The sequence below is a fragment of the Odocoileus virginianus genome, chromosome 23, assembly GCF_023699985.2.
Source record: "Odocoileus virginianus isolate 20LAN1187 ecotype Illinois chromosome 23, Ovbor_1.2, whole genome shotgun sequence".
In the NCBI taxonomy this organism is placed as follows: Eukaryota; Metazoa; Chordata; class Mammalia; order Artiodactyla; family Cervidae; genus Odocoileus; species Odocoileus virginianus.
In genome coordinates this window covers 35235740-35252346 of record NC_069696.1, presented here as the reverse complement: position 1 = coordinate 35252346, position 16607 = coordinate 35235740, and the positions used below count along the sequence as shown (strand labels likewise).

General features: G+C 42.0%; 1 long non-coding RNA gene across 1 annotated transcript in view; it reads right to left on the bottom strand.

Moving 5' to 3' along the window:
* The window catches only part of LOC139030688 (uncharacterized), a 137777-nt gene extending 121713 nt beyond the window's left edge, over nt 1–16064 (bottom strand). The window contains exon 1 of the long non-coding RNA XR_011483097.1: nt 15892–16064. This is a non-coding gene — a long non-coding RNA (uncharacterized lncRNA). The remainder of the gene's footprint in view (nt 1–15891) is intronic.
* Between the last annotated feature and the right edge of the window lie 543 nt (nt 16065–16607).

Below are 16607 nucleotides of genomic sequence, written 5' to 3'. Positions count from 1 at the left end.
TCAGGAAGTTTTAAAGTTCGAGTATTTCTTGCCTTTATTTTAAATATAATGTATGTAATTGTATGTAATTTAATTCTTAATAATGGTTGTGCTTGCAAAGTTCTTGGATATTTCAGAACTGGCTCTGTGAAGCAGTACATGCAGCTCTACTACCTCTGGGCCTCCTTATGCTTGAACCTGGACATACCACTTCTAATCATGTGTCAGAATGCTTTTATGGCTGCCCAGCCTGTGACTTGGTGGGCTTGGAAGAATCCAGATAACCAAGGACCCTTTTGACCCTCGGTCACTTGATGCCCCATGAGTCTAGTACCCTATCTCTACTAGGCCCAGTAACACATTAGGAGCTGTTTTGGAGTGTGTGTTTAATTGGTATAAAAGGTGGCATGGCCTTGTCCCAGAACCCCATGGGTCTGCATTGTGATTCTTCCCCAGGGCTTTGCCAAACACTTCATACAATGTCTTCTCCCACCACTGAACACTAACGTAGTGTCTCTTAGATGCATGGCCCAAGGGTGAGGGCAACTTGTGCTGTAGCCTAGATCTGCTGCACAGTCCTGTTCTGCTTTGGGCCTCTCTAAAATGGCAGTGTGTGCATCCCACTGGCTGGAATAATATTCCTAGGTATGGAATATGCTGCCTCCAGAACCCTATGGGGCCTTGTGCTTCCTGTTCGGGGAGGGGAGGTTACAGATGCAGTGATTTGTCTTTTATTTAGGAGGGGATGTCCTGGATATTTGTTGTCTAAATAGTTACTGATATGACAGGTCTCTGAATCTTTGTAGGATTTTCCTCCCACCTTCAAGAGAGCATGTGTTTTATCAAGGGCTCCAGCCTTAGTGGTGAAAGTAAAGTGGAAGTGGGTTTTGATGGGTACACAAGTTTTCTTACTCACATTGTCTTAGTAGAGCTCTTAGGATAGAAATCAGGGTGGAGAAAGGAAAAGTTGGGTCATAATATGGCCTCAATGAAGGCCCTTTGTGGACACCTGAAGCTGGGATGGCCATCAAAATTGGCCCTAATTAGCGTAAGAGGGTCAAGTTGGCCTTCATAATACAACATCCATCAGTCATTGGTTATATGCTACTCCAATGGGGAGGTGACCTTGGTTGCAATGACCCTCTTCAGCCAAGGCAATTCTGAAGAGAACTGACACCTGAGGGTTCCTTCCTGCAACACTCCCAGGAACTGAGGGATTAAGTCCTTCAGTTCTGAAGGAGAATCTGGAAGGCTCATCAGAGGCCTGCTGCTAGTATGCAACAATGTCATTTACAAGGGATCTGGAAGAGCTAACAAATCTCCTTTTTAAAAAAGAAATTAGGATATAGCTGCTTTACAGTGTGATATTAATTTGTTCTGTACAGTGAAATGAATCATCTATATGTGTACATATATCCTTTTCCTCTTGGATTTCCCTCCGCCCCCACCCCACCCACCCAGTCATCACAGAGCACCTAGCTGAGTTCCCTGCCCTATATAGCAGGTTCCCACTAGCTAACTGTTTTACACAAGTCAGTTCCAGTCACTCAATTCATCTTGCCCACTGCCATCCACATGTCCCTTCCCTACATCTGTGTCTCTATTCCTGCCCTGGTAATGGTTCATCTGTACCATTTTTCTAGATTCCACATACATGTGTTAATATGATATTTATTTTTCTCTTTCTGACTTACTGACCTCTAACAGAATTTCAAACACTAAGACATATTTAGCAAGCAACGTCCTGGAATATCTATCAATAATTATTGATACTTTATAATTGCTATTTTAAAGAGAAAAACATGCATCCAACCCGGGCTGGTGATCTGTTTCACACTTGATAATACACATGTTTCAATGCTATTCTCTCAGATCATCCCACCCTCGCCTTCTCCCACAGAGTCCAAAAGTCTGTTCTATACATCTGTGTCTCTTTTTCTGTCTGGCATATAGGGTTATCATTATCATCTTTAAAAATTCCATATATATGCATTAGTATACTGTATTGGTGTTTATCTTTCTGGCTTACTTCACTTTGTATAATGGGCAAAAACCACTACAATATTGTAAAGTAATTGGCTTCCAACTAATAAAAATAAATAAAAAAAAAGAGAGAAGGAGAAACAACCTTTGAAGATGATAGGGAAGTTTAGGAGTTAAAACCAGAGACCTTTGCATTTGTTTACATAATGTTAGCAGGAACAGTTCAAACAAGTGTACAGCCCAGAAAATAATAGATCTAGGTGATCCATTTAGATGGGAAGAAAAAGTAATTTGCTCCGCACCTCTCAAATTGGTTTAGGAACCGCAGTAAAAAACTAAAAGGAGGAGAAATGTTTCAGAAGCCAATTCGGCCCTCAAACCCAAACCAAAAATCAAACCTGAGACTTTTTATAAGGGCAAGCAGTGCAATGGGCGGTCAAGGAAAACAGCCGGGGTCGTCTCTGAACAAACCGGGGCAGGGCGGGCAGGAAGCCCACCTCAGGGAGACCCTCTCTCGGTTTTCAGAAGGACGCTTCGAAGCTCCATTTCCCTGCTGTTTCCACCCCCGCCGTGAGGCTGCAGTCACGGGAGTCGGGGCGGTGAGGGCAGAAAGCCTGGGAAGCAGACGGCAGAGGTAGAGATGGGACAGGAGCGCGGAGCCAGAGGGAGCGCGTGGCCGGGGGCCGCCGCTGTTGTCCGGGGTGCTGAAAAGCCGGGGACGTCCGGGGCGGCGGCCACTTCCCTCCGCCTAAGCGCAGGCGGGGGTTCCGGGTGCGCACCTGCTGAGCCCGCCCTGGCTAGGGGCCTGGAGGTGCCCGCTGGTGAGGTTCCCCCAGCAGACCCTTAATGGGGAAATGATGAGGGCGCAGAGCATCGCGGGGACAGCGGACAGGTGCCCCTGTCCCCTTCCCGGCCGCTCGGGTCAGCCACGACCCCTCCACCTGCGTGCGGACTCTCTGCCTCGTGCCCGGGGTGAGCTGCAGGCAGCACCTTGCGAGGCAAGTTCCTGCACGATGACGTGTGGGCGATCGTCAACAACGCCAAGGTGCAGCCCGGAGCCCCTCTGCGCTGGGACATCTTCTCCAACGACTTCTGGGGCACGGGCATGGTCGGGAACACCACCCACAAGTTCTACCGGCCGCTCTGCGTGGTCCTTTACAGTCCATGGACGACCTGCATCATCCCTTACCCTGGGCTTACTCGCAGCCGCCCCTCTGGGTTGGGGAGATTATGGAGCTCTTCCTCCCTCTCACAGCCATCCTTCTCCTTAATGTTCTCAGCCCGTCTGGGCTTCTGGGACTAGGTTTGCCAGGTAAGGCCCAGGATGTCCTGGCGGCCAGCTCCAGAGGCACAAGTGGGGAGTTGGAATGGGAGTTTCCCTGGTGTTTGCCCGCCCACCCCATCCACAGACCTGGCCCACTATGGCGAAGGAACACCTGCATGGATGGACTCAGCAGCCTTTGTTGGGGAGTGGGTGCTGCTTCCCAGTTGGGAATTTTTACAGGTTCCTGGGCTTCCAAGATAACTCAGTGGTAAAGAACCCGTCTGCCAATACAAGAGATGTAAGAGACTCTGGTTGGATCCTTGGGTGGGGAAGATCCCCTGGAGGAGGGCATGACAACCCACTCCAGTATTCTTGCCTGGAGAATCCCATGGACAGAGGAGCCTGGTGGGCTACAGTCGCAAAGTCAGACACGACTGAAACAACTTAGCACACAGGCATCTTCACAGATGAAGAGGAGAATCTTGGCAGAAGACTATCCTGAGCCATTGGTAGTTATCAGCAGGAACTGATAAAAAAAATCTTCTCTGTCAAGAGTTGAAAGTGTGCAAAGTAAAGGAAAACAAAGGTCTGTGTCTTCCCATTCCTGGCCTCCCAATTGAAATTGTCCCCCCACCCCGCCCCATCTCCCAGCATTTCTGGTGTGAATAATTTACAAGTGTATTGAGAAACCATGATTTTCCCCCTTTAAAGGGCCCCATCAGAGTTTTTGCAGGATCCTTAGCAGTGCCTTTATGAGCAAGTGAAGATCTTCCTCTACAAGAAAGAATTATAGAGGGTGCTGGTAATCTTTAGACTTTTGCCTTAAATGTACATAGACTGTTTTCAGACCTTTGAAGACCACTATAGGCCCAGGAAACAAGGTCCCTGTGTTACAGTTGGTCAAATACCCTGTTCATTCATTTATTTAACGAGTGTTTATAATCTTTATGTTGCCTTTGAGATGTAATCTTGTATGCATCTCCAAATCTCTCACTCCACACTTCATGACATCCTAGATCCCATGCTTTCTGGACAGGCCAAGCATACTACTTCTTCAGGGCTTTTGTATTTTCTGATTTCTCTTCCTGGAATTTACTTCATCCAGATATTTTTCCAGGTTTGCCTTCAATATGGGGCAAGCCCAGTGAAGTGAATCCCTAGCCCTAGTTACTTGCCCACAGAACTGATGCTCAGTCAATGTTAGTGAATGAATGATGATTTTTCTGCAGATGTTCAGGAACTTTCCTAGGTGATTATAAGGTTGGTTTCTACCTTTCACCCCCACCCCTTTAATATAGGTAGTAAAGTTTTCATGGTCCTATTTTTCAACTAGGGTGTCACTGGGTGCCCCAGAGGTCTGGCTACTGGGGAGTTCAGGAGTCAGTCTGATTCCCCCTGGGAGTAGGGGGGTGGAGGATGGGGGTAGGGGTTGGCTCTTGTGGCTCTCAGCTGGAATCTGCTGAGGTTGGGACTCTCCATGGAGAATGAGGTTCTTTAACACTGGACAGCACATTGAAGTATGCTTGTTGATGAATCTCCCTGTGAAATTCAAATTACTAAATACCCTGAGGTGAAATACAGAACTCCAGGGAGTTCTCTTCCTCCCCACTAAACAAGAACTAAATTCCAGCCATATCGGTAACCTTTATTCCTAAGGGTGGTCATTCTCTCTCGCTCAGTCCACAAGCAGAAAGAAAGGGTAAGTTTTTCCCTCTTGGATTAAACAAAGCATGAGGACCTGAAAATGGCTTCTTTTCAAAGTAATGAGAAGGTAATAGGCAGGAAGGCTAGGGGTCTCCAAATGGAGGAAATAGGCTGCAAGTGTCAGACATTTCTTATCTCTCCCTTAAGTGGCAGGAGGAAACAAGCTATAAGTGTCAGATTTTTTCCCTTCTGTATACAAAATTAAAAGAGAGTTTCTTTTAAAATTCTGTGTTGCCATGATGACACCTGGTTCCACCTGAACTTAACTTTTCTCAAACCTTGAGCTAACCAATGCATTTTTCTTATGGAAATGTTTTTCTTAAGCTATGTTAATGAACTATGTATTTACCCTAGACTCTCTTTCTTCAAGTCTGCTCCTCCTAAGACTTAGAACCAATAATGGCTCAACAAAGCAGTATGTTTTATCCATACAATTGTTCTCCTAATCTATGTTAATGAGACTATGTATTTACTTGGAAACCTGCCTTTTTTCAAGATTCATGTCAATGGTTTTATGGCCTGGGATGACTCATCTTGTGCCAATGTTATCTCAAAATGCATGCTGTGAGTGAAGGGCCTGGTGCCGCTCTCTGAGTTTTGAGACATTTCCTTTCTCTAATTAGCAGCCTGTTCGTAGGTATATAGCTTCTTGTTAAAGACTAGCACTCTTTCTGCTCCCTTCTGATGGCTGTGTCAGAAGCCTTCTCTAACTCTTTTATACTTTAATGAAACTTTATTACACAAAAGCTCTGAGTGATCAAGCCTCGTCACTGGCCCTGGATTGAATTCCTCTCCTCCAGAAGCCAAGAATCCTGGTGTCTTTCAAAGCTCAGCAACAGCCTTTCAGTAATGAACATGACTCCTTCACCAGTCATAGCCCTTTAGAAGAAAGGAAAGCCTTTGCTAAAGCTATCAACCCAGTCATCACTTTTAGAGAAAATACTTGACATTTTTTTCTGATCTGACTTGTATTATTTGCCTACTTCCTTTCTTGAGGTTTTTCTTCTGGGACTTGCCACCTTCTCTATGGTGTTAATGATCTTCCTTGTCCTTTGTTTCCATACCCTTCCTTTGATGTAGTTGTTCTTTGAATGCTAAGGTGACAGTAGTGACACTGACTACCCCTGAACTTGTTCATGGGTGTGGGCTCCTCTTAACCAGCTCCCCTTCTTTTTTCACATGCTCCCTCCTTCCCCTTTCCTTTAAAGCCATGTGAGGATGTCATGCATTAAATTTGAATCCTAGACTTTGCTTTCCCTTTCAAATATACTATGTTTTTCACATTGGTGCCTGTGACTCAGATCCTCTGGCACTTCAGAGATGAGGTGATGATAATTTGCTGATTTGCTCCTGGTACTAGAGGGAATGCAGAAGAGCACCAGAATGATGAAGGACCAGAGGGACTTGCCTTAGAGGAAGAAAAAGAAGAACCAGATGTTGTTATATGTATTGGTTGAATGATCGAAGAAGACTGTAGAAAACCACTTATAAGCATTTGAGAGCTGAGATGATGACAAGAGATGGGGAAGAAGACCAGAGGAAGGCAGGAGAATGTATCATGTGTTTGTATTAGGCTGTGAAAACTCAGAGAAAGTGCTATAGAGCCCCATCATTTGAGACACCAGCAACAGATGATAAAAGTATTCTTCAGTTTTTTCTAGCTGGAATTTTACCTTAAATGGGAGTGAGTGCATAATGAGTTACCACTCTAGGCTCTTCACCACCACACCAGGTGACCACTCTGAGGACAGTTAACTTTGAAATCCTGACAGCCTCAAAGGCTGGAACAGCCAGGGGAAGTGGTTTACATTCCTTTTCCATCAAAGGTTAATTCACTTTTTCATTGTAAGAAGAGGCTAATGAATGGTTTCACACTCCCACCCCCTGTCTGTGTGTGAAATATGTATAAGCACAGAGTGAAACCAACTTTGAATGGAAAACTCTGGATTTGTCATTTATTTTAACAGTAAAAGGCTTTAATCCTGATAAGTGGTTTCTACAATTGAAACAGGGAGAATATTTCAAGAGAATATTTATTGCTTCTCCAAAAAAGAGCTTGAGATTACCTGCCTGCAAAAGCCTGAGAGACTGGACCTCAGGAAACCATATTGTACATGCCCTTCCAGGTTAGAATCCTTCAAATCACTCAAATTTCAGGTTAGAATTCTTCTACTCTCAAGTCTATATTATTTGCCACTCTCAATTATTAGTTCTACACATCTTTCACACGATACTGTAATAATTAATGTGGTAAGGTTTTGAAGTGATTTTTCTATTATTAATGAAAGATTAGATTACGTTCTTTACATTTTTAATGTTAAAAATGTCAGGAATTAAAAAAATATTAATTTACAAGCATTTAATGAACACTGATCTTGGTGTTGGCTATAAACTATTGAGCATGATAAATGAAGTTCTTGCCCACAGGGCTTTAATAATCTATTTGACTGAACTACATGGAATTGCTAACATTTAAAAGATTTTTGAATTTCAGAAATGGCAGTTTCATATGATTTAACTAAATAGTAGGGAAAGGCAAACCACAAACAAATATATAAATGAATAAATAAGTAAAATAAAAGTGGGAAGTGGTGTGCCAGAAACCAAGCTATTTTCTTTCACCTCAAACCTTCTCTACTCTCCATTCTCTACTCAGCTTTTTGTTACTGGGGATGGCATTCTGCATGGCACCATGGGCTATGGTTCTTTGCATCAGGTGGCCAAAGTATTGGAGCTTCAGTTTCAGCATCAGTCCTTTCAATGAATATTCAAGACTGATTTCCATTAGTCTTGAAGGGAATCTCAAGAGTCCAAGGGAATCTCAAGGGTCTTCTCCAACACCACAGTTCAAAAGCATCAATTCTTCAGCACTCAGCTTTCTTTATGGTCCAACTCTCACATCCACACACGACTACTGGAAAAACCATAGCTTTGATTATATGGACCTTTGTTGGTAAAGTAATGTCTCTGCTTCTTAATATGCTGTCTAGTTTTGTCTTATTTTTTCTTCTGTCTTTTAATTTCATAGCTGCAGTCGCCATCTGCAGTGATTTTGGAGCCCAGGAAAATAAAGTCTGTCACTGTTTCCATTGTTTCTCCATCTATTTGGCATGAAGCGATGGGACCAGATGTCATGATTTTTTGTTTTTTGAATGTTGAGTTTTAAGCCAGCTTTTTCACTGTCCTCTTTCACTTTCATCAGGAGGTTCTCTAGTTTCTCTTCTCTTTCTGCCATAAGAGTGGTGTCATCTGCATATCAGGTTATTGATATTTCCCCTTGCAATCTTGATTCCAGCTTGTGCCTCATCCAGTCTGGCATTTTGCATCATGTACTCTGCATGTAAGTGAAGTAAGCAAGGTGACAATATACAGCCTCGATGTACTCCTTTACTAATTTGGAACCTGTCTGTTGTTCCATGTCCAGTTTGAACTGTTGCTTGTTGACCTGCATACAGATTTCTCAGGAGGCAGGTAAGGTGGTCTGTTATTCCCATCTCTTGAAAATTTTTTCACAGTTTGTTGTGATCCACACAGTCAAAGTCTTTGGCATAGTCAATGAAGCAGAAATAGATGTTTTTCTGGAATTCTCTTGCTTTTTCTATGATCCAGTGGATGTTGGTAATTTGATCTCTGGTTCCTCTGCCTTTTCTAAATCCAGCTTGAACATCTGGGAGTTCTTGGTTCATGTACTGTTGAAGACTTTCTTGGAAAATTTTGAGCATTACTTTGCTAGTATGTGAGATGAGTGCAATTGTGTGGTAGTTTGAGCATTCTTTGGCATTGCCTTTCTTTGGGATTGGAATGAAAATTGACCTTTTCCAGTCCTGTGACCACTGCTGCGTTTTTCAAAGTTGCTGGCAGCACTTTCACAGCAACATCCTTTAGGATTCAAAATAGCTCAGCTGGAATTTCATCACCTCCACTAGCTTTGTTCATAGTGATGCTTCCTAAGGCCCACTTGACATCGCATTCCAGGAGGTCTGGCTCTAGGTGAGTGATCACTCCAACCATGCCTATCTGGGTCATCAAGATATCTTTTGTATAAGAGCTGACTGTGGCTCAGATCATGAACTCCTTATTGCAAAATTCAAGCTTACATTGAAGAAAGTAGGGAAAAATCATTGACCATTCAGGTATGACCTAAATAAAATCCCTTATGATTATACAGGGAAGTGACAAATAGATTCAAGGGATTACATCTGATAGAGGGAATGCCTGTAGAACTACAGACAGAGGTTTGTAAAATTTTATGGGAGGTGGTGATCAAAATCATCCCCAAGAAGAAATGCAAAAAGGCAAAATGGTTGCCTAAGGAGGCTTTACAAATTGCTGAGAGAAGAAGAGAAGTGAAAGACAAAGGAGAAAAGAAAATATATATCTATCTGAATGCAGAGTTCCAAAGAATAGCAAGGAGAGATAATAAACCTTCCTAAGTGATCAATGTATGGATGTGAGAGTTGGACTGTGTAGAAAGCTGAGCACTGAAAAATTGATGCTTTTGAACTGTGGTGTTGGAGAAGACTCTTGAGAGTCCCTTGGACTGCAAGGAGATCCAACCAGTCCATCCTAAAGGAGATCAGTCCTGGGTGTTCACTGGAAGGACTGATGCTGAAGCTGAAACTCCAATACTTTGGCCACCTCATGCGAAGAGTTGACTCATTGGAAAAAACCCTGATGCTCGGAGGGATCGGGGGCAGGAGGAGAAGGGAATGACAGAGGATGAGATGGCTGGATGGCATCAACGACTCGATGGGCATGAGTTTGAGTAAACTCCGGGAGTTGGTGATGGACAGGGAGGCCTGGCATGCTGTGATTCATGGGGTCACAGTCGTATACGACTGAGCGACTGAACTGAAGTGAAGTGATCAATGCAAAGAAATAGAGGGAAACAATAGAATGGGAAAGATTAGAGATCTCTTCAGGAAAATTAGAGACACCAAGGGAACACTTCATGCAAAGATAGGCACAATAATGGAGAGAAATGGTATGGACCTAACAGAAGCAGAACATATTAAGAAGAGGTGGCAGGAATACACAGAACTATACAAAAAATATAGAGGGCCATACATACAGAGAATTAAAATAGGGTGAGATGAAGAATGACTACTTAAAATTGAGTGGTCAGAGAAGTTCTCTGCAGAGGTAACGTTTAAACTAAAATCTCAAAGACCAAAAGCTGAGGGAGGATATTCCAGGTGCAGGATGCAATGAGTTCCACCAAGGTGAGAGCAGGTGGATTGCAGGGGGAGGGAGAGAAGGCTAGAGCCCCTGGTTGTTTAGGGGGACAGATAGGAGGCAACAGAGAGATTTGTCAGCCATGGTAGGGAGTTTTCATTTGGCTGTAGAAATTTGGAGAATTTTAAGTAGAAGAAAGGCATGATCTACTTTAAGTTTTAAAAGGTCACTCTGGTTTTGTGTTGAGTAGGGAGTGTAGAATGAGAACCAAAATAGAGGACTGGATAGGAGGGTTTGCTATCGCCCAGGTGAGAGGTGGTGGTGGTTTCAATGAGGTGGTAGTAATAGAGATGATGAGAGGTAGACCAATTGGGTACATGTGTTGGAGAAATTAAAATTATGAAGAATTAATTAATCATTAAAATGAAGCATTAATGTGTGGGGTAAGAGAGAGGAATTGAGGAAAATTTGTGATGCAATGTACGTATGTGTGTGCATGTGTGTGTTAGCTCTCTATTAAGCCCTCTCACCCATTCTTGCATATGCACACATACACACATCCCTGCACATCCACACACTCACACACATATAAGCACATGTTCACACACTGGAGGTTTCCATTCAAGATGATGTGGACTCACCAATCATTATTTCTGCAAATCCTACCAGTCTACCTTATTGGATTTTCCTCTAGTTCACCTTTCTCCATCTTATATGTGGAGATTTTATGAGAGATTTTGGTAAATGACTTTTCAAAACTAGATATGCAGATATATCTCTAGAGCATCCCAATTTAAGGAGCCTGTTTTAAAAAATGAAGTTAATAATAATTATAACTTTATTTTTCTGTGAACCCATATTGACTTCCAGTCTAATCAGAGATCCATTTCTAAGTGTTCACAAATCATCTGGTTAGCAATCCACTCCAGAATGTTTTGTTATTTACTGTCAAGCTTGCTTGGTCTTCTATAGTTTTAGACTCTGCCTGCCACATTTTAGAAAACTAGGAAATTGTTTGAATTCCAGGTTTCTGGCCCTCTTTATTTCTGAGTGATTTTTATGTAATAAATTATTTAACTAGTTAATTTATGATTTTAAAATATATTAAGTTCTGCACTATCTGAAGCATTATGAGACATTACTTCACAGTGCTATCTCATTATTGCAGTTGCTTCATATTTGGCAATGCCTTTTGATATTCTAAAAATCTAAATGAGCACACTTCAAATACCAAGTGCTCTCTCTTAATCTACTACTACAAAAAAAAAAAAAAAATTAAAAAAAAGCCCATGTAAAAAATAAAATCCACGTACATTTTTATACCCATGGAGGAGGGCATGGCAAACCACTCCAGTATTCTTGCCTGGAGAATCTCATGGACAGAGGAGCCTGGCTGCCTGCAGTCCAATGGGTCACAAAGAGTCGGACATGACTAAGTGACTAGCATGCACAGACACACATTTTTACATAGGATGCATGTGGACCACCAAAGGTGGCGTGTATCTGTTATTTTACATCATTTTTTGTAACTCACATGAGTTCAGTAATATATATCATGCCTGCATGTGTACTAAGTCACTTCAGTCACGTTTAACTCTTTGCGACCTATGGACTCTCGGCTCCTTTATCCATGGATTCTCCAGGCAAGCATACTGGAGTGGCTTGCATGCCCTCCTCCAGAGGATGTTCCCAACCCAGTGATTGAACACGCATCTCCTGCATTGGCAGGCAGGTTCTTTACCACTAGCGTCACTTAGGAAGCCCAATATGTATCACATACGTGTATGTATATAAATAAAGGGTGGGAGGATATATATATGATCTATCAAGATGTTTTTATTTTTCAGAAATATAATAAGTTCTTTGTCTTTTTCAAATGAAAGTGAAACCAAGCAGGACCTTCTGGCACTCTCTTGGGTACAAATCCTTTCCATGTCCCCCATTTCTGGTTTGTAGAAAATACACTTCCTTCAGCCTCCTTGAACTTCCCCAAGTTCCAATGGGCAGACTCAAAACAGTTGCTAATTAGAAAAGTGAGGGAATGCAGAAACAATGGAGGAACAATCAAGAAACAATAATGCAGCAATGGGGCAGTGTCTCAGTTCCTCCTCAAGGGATGTACATAACAGTATCTTTGAGTTCTTCTTTAAGAACTAAGGCGCTCCACCCAGGTGGAGGCTGAGCAAAAGAGTCCTGGAATGCCACCCTATTACCTCAAAGCCGCAATCTGAAGGTCTACACACAGTGGAAGATAAGGAAGACTTGACCCCCTCCCCACATGAATAATGGTGATTAACTTCCCCTTTTTGCCTTTTCATACTGTTCATGGGGTTCTCAAGGAAAGAATACTGAAGTGGTTTGCCATTCCCTTCTTCAAATGATTTTTTTGAGCTCCAAAATCACTGCAGATGGTGACTGCAGCCATGAAATTAAAAGACACTTACTCCTCGGAAGAAAAGCTATGACCAACCAGGACAGCATATTAAAAAGCAGAGACATTACTTTGCCAACAAAGGTCCATCTTGTCAAAGCTATGGTTTTTTCAGTAGTCATGTATGGATGTGAGAGTTGGACTATAAAGAATGTGGAGCGCCAAAGAAGTGATGCTTTTGAACTGTGGTGTTAGAGAAGACTTGAGAGTACCTTAGACTGCAAGGAGATCAAACCAGTCAATCCTAAAGGAAATCAGTCCTGAATACTCATTGGAAGAACTGATGCTGAGGCTGAAACTCTAATAATTTGGCCACGTGATAGGAAGAATTGACTCACTTGAAAAGACCCTGATGCTGGGAAAGATTGAAGGTGGGAGGAGAAGGGGACAACAGAGGATGAGATGGTTGGATGGCATCACCGACTTGGTGGACTTGAGTTTGAATAGGCTCTGGGAGTTGGTGATAGGCAGGGAAGCCTGGCATGCAATCCTGCAATCCATGGGGTCACAAAGAGTCGGACACAACTGAGCAACTGAACTAAACTTCCCTTTAAAAGCTTTCATGGTCAAGCAGAATCTTTGGAATTGGTTCTTGGACACAAATTCACCTTCTCCTCATGTTGCTGGCCTTCTGAATAAAGAAATCTTTCCTTTCTGGTCAATGCTTATCTTTTGAGCATTGGCTCTGAAGTGGGAAGCAGCCAAACCTGAGTTTGATAGCAAAAGTGCTTTGTTGTGTAATCTGAATATTGGTCTGTGGGAGTCAGTTATAACAGCAAGGATTTGACTTAATGGGTGCCTAATCTTGTTTCCCTCTTTCACATCTAGGCTTTCACTATCAAAAAAGAAAATGTGAAATGACCAGTGTTTAAATATCATAGTATGGGAAGCCAGCAGCTTTCATTTGCAAAGGAATGAGCAGGAACATTGTAGGTAAGAGGTAAAGAGTCATTGTTTTCTTCTGATCATGAAAAATAAATACTTATAGAAAATTAGCAAAATTCAGATATGTACAAGAGTGAAAAAAAAAAAACCCATGTATAATCCTACCACTAACATTTTGGTATACAGTCATCCCTTAGTATTCACAGGGAATTTGTTCCTCCCTTGGGTATCAAAATCCATGGATGCCCAAATAAAATGGTATAGTATTTGCCTATAGTCTACTCATATCCTCCTGTGTACTTAAAATAATCTCTGTTAACTACAATATCTAATTTTATTAGATATTAGGTATAATATCTAATTACTAATGATGTAAATGCCACATTAATAGTTGTAAATGCAATGTAAATGCTATGTAGTTACTGACATGGCAAATTCAAATTTGGATTTTTGGAATTTTCTGGGTTTTTTTCTCCAACATTTTTGATCCATGGTTGGTTGAATTCAAGGGTGTGAAACCCTAGAATATCTTTCCCATAATTTATTTATATACATGTATATGATATATATAATATATATGCTTAATGAACATAATTTATATTTAATAAACACACACTATATATATGTGTGTGTATGTGTGGGTGCTTAGTTGCTCATTGATGTCCAACTCTTCATTACCCCATGGACTGTAGCATGTCAGGCTCCTCTATTCATAGGATTTTCCAGGAAAGATTACTGGAATGAGTTGCCATTTCCTACTCCAGGGGATCTTCCTCACCCAGTTATTGAACCCGCATCTCCTAAGTCTCCTGCATCAGCAGGTGGGTTGTTTACCACTGTGCCATATATATATGTGTGTGTATATGTGTATATATATATATGTGTGTGTGTGTGTGTATATGTGTGTATATGTATATATACACACAGATAAAAAAATTGATCTAAGAAAGAAATGAAAAATTTTATTCAATCTAAATTGCGGATTATAGTCTGGGAACAGCATCTCAGAAAGATCTGAGTACTACTGTTCTACCCATCAGAAGTCAAAGCAGTTATAAAAGTTTTTGAGACAGAGGGTTGTACATTAAATGATGCGTTACTGACACAATCCAGATCTGCAAGTACAAAGCAGTGGGTCTTGTGATCCCTTACAAGATCAGGAAGGAAGGTTATTCTTTCAGGAGTTGTCTTGTTGATACCAGGAGAATGTTGCTCTTTGTGGTTGAGCAGGTATTTCTGTATATACATGTATTTCTTTATTTACATGTATATAAATAAAGTATAGGAAGATATATATTTGGCTGACCATATTCTAGAGTTCCACATCCTTGAATTCAACCAACTGTGGATTGAAAATATTGGGGGAAAAAACCCAGACAGTTCCAAGGGGAGGTTTTGTTGGTGCAAAATGCAGGTACACAATGCACAATAAAAGGAGAGGGGGTAAAAAAGCAGAGAAAAAATTTTCATGTCTTGTCATCAAAGTTAAATTTTATTTCCATGTAAGTGTACATATCATACATACATATGATTATTTTATTTAATGGTGTATTATAAAGTAATAGTGTTCTGAAATAGTGTTTAAACTTAATAATAGATTATCAGGTGCTTCCTTGGTGGCTTAGTGGTAAGAATCCACCTGCCAATGCATGAGACACAGGTTAAATCCCTGATCTGAGAAAGTCCCACAAGCCCTGAAACAACAAAGCCCAAGTACCACAATTATGGAGCCTGTGCTCTAGAGCCCAGGAACTGCAGCTACTGAAGCCCGTGTGTCCTAGATTGTGCTCTGCAACAAGAGGAGCCGCTGCAATGGGAAACCCACACAGGGCAACTAGCAAAAAGTCTGAATGGCAACGAAAAGCGAGCAGAGTTGAAAAATAAAGAAATAAATCTAAAAAAAAAAAACTTTTAAAAATAACAATTCAGTTTATAACTTTTTTTGTTACACAATATAGGGGAGCAAAATTTGCCACTTCAAAATATTTTTTGGCATCAGGGTTATTTTAAGCTAATTATTTTTAAGGAGTACTTCCTGGGTGGTTCAGTGGTACAGAATCAGCTTGTAATGCCGGAGTCACAGGAGATGCAGGTTTGATCCTTGGATTGGGAAGATCCCCTGCAGGAGGCCATAGCAACCCATTCCAGTATTCTTGCCTGGAGAATCCCATGGACAGAGGAGCCTGATGGGCTACAGTCCATAGGGTCGCAAAGAGTCAGACACAACTGAAGCAACTTATCATGCACACATTTTTAAGAAACACAACACTTAAGAAATCTTTCTTTTTGCTTCCCTTGGCAATGGCACCCCATTCCAGTACTCTTGCCTGGAAAATCCCATGGATGGAGGAGCCTAGTGGGCTGCAGTCCATGGGGTCACCACGAGTTGGGCATGACTTAGCGACTTCATTTTCAATTTTCACTTTCATGCATTGGACAAGGAAATGGCAACCCACTCCAGTGTTCTTACCTGGAGAATCCCAGGGACGGGGGAGCCTGGTGGGCTGCCATCTATGAGGTCGCACAGAGTCGGACACGGCTGAAGTGACTTAGCAGTAGCAGTAGCTGCCTAAAGACTTCAGATAAAGGGTCGATCCCTGGAGCAGAGCTACCAGCAGAGGTTTCTGCAGAGAAGATGGGCTGAGTATGGTGGGGAAACTCAGCAAGTTCTAGAGATCAGAGTCCACTCTGTGTCCTATTGCCTCTGCATGGCCCAACAAATATTTGTTTATCAAACATTTGCTTCTCCATCTCCATGTGAACTGCTTTTCTCCCCTTTGAAGGTCCAAAGCACTATCCCCAACATCCTTTTTTGTTTTAGCTGAAGATGGTATTTAAAGTGAGGGCTTCAGCCACTTGGGTGAGTTACCTAATTTTCCTGGGTCTCTACTAGGTACGTTGTTGTTGTTCAATTGCTCACTCATGTGCAAATCTTTTGTAACCCTATGGACTGCAGTATGCGAGGCTTCCCTCTCCTTCACTATCTCCTGGAGTTTGCTCAAACTCATGTCCATTGAGTTGATGATGCCATCTAACCATCTCATCCTCTGTTGCCCTCTTTGCCTACTACCCTTAATCTTTCCTTACACTGAGCTCTTCTCCAGTGAGTTGACTCTTCCCATCAGGTGGCCAAAGTATTGGAGCCTCAGCTTCAGCATCAGTCCTTTAAATGAATATTCAGGATTG